This window comes from Aptenodytes forsteri, unplaced genomic scaffold (genome assembly GCF_000699145.1).
Source record: "Aptenodytes forsteri isolate BGI_AS27 unplaced genomic scaffold, ASM69914v1 Scaffold390, whole genome shotgun sequence".
NCBI classification, from domain to species: domain Eukaryota; kingdom Metazoa; phylum Chordata; class Aves; order Sphenisciformes; family Spheniscidae; genus Aptenodytes; species Aptenodytes forsteri.
The window spans coordinates 270,158-270,935 of NW_008795631.1; positions in this window are offsets into that span (position 1 = coordinate 270,158).

Here is a 778-nt window from a genome sequence, read left to right on the forward strand (position 1 = left end):
CCGAACGGTGCCGGGGGCCGACGAGATTCCCCAGGCCCGCAGCGAAGTTTAGGGGTGCAGGGCCCCCCACCCTGCTCCCAGCCCCACAGCAAAGATGGGGGGTTTAGGGGTGCAGACCCCCCCACCCCACTCCTAGCCTTGCAGTGAGGACAGTGGGTTTTGAGGCGCAAAGCCCCCCACCCCACTCCAAGACCCACAGCAAGGACGGCGGGTTTTGGGGTGCAGGCACACACCAACCCCCTCTCCCAGCCCCGCAGTGAGGTTTAGGAGGGCAGAGCCCCCCAATCCCACTGCCAGCCTCGTAGCAAGGGCAGTGGGTTTTGGGGTGCAGAGCCCCCCACCCTGCTCCCAGTCCCATGGCGAGGTTTCGGGGTGTACGGCCCCTGCCCCACTCCCAGCCCCACAGCAAGGATGGCAGGTTTTGGGGTGCAGAGACCCCCACCCTGCTCCCAGTCCCGCAGTCAGGTTTAGGGGGGCAGAGTCCCCCACCCCACTCTCAGCCCCACAGCAAGGATGGAAGGTTTTGGGGCGCAAAGCCCCCCACCCCGCTCCCAGCCGCACAGCAAGGACAGGGAGTTTTGGGGTGCAAAGCCCCCCAACCCCACTTCCATCCCCACACCAAGGCTGAGGATTTTGGAGCGCCCATCCCCACAGCAAGGCTGGGGGGTTCAGGGGACCCCCCACCCCACTCTCAGCACCAAGGCTGGGGATTTTGGAGCACCCATCCCCACAGCAAGGCCAGGGAGTTTGGGGGACCCCCCACCCCACCCCGCGGTGC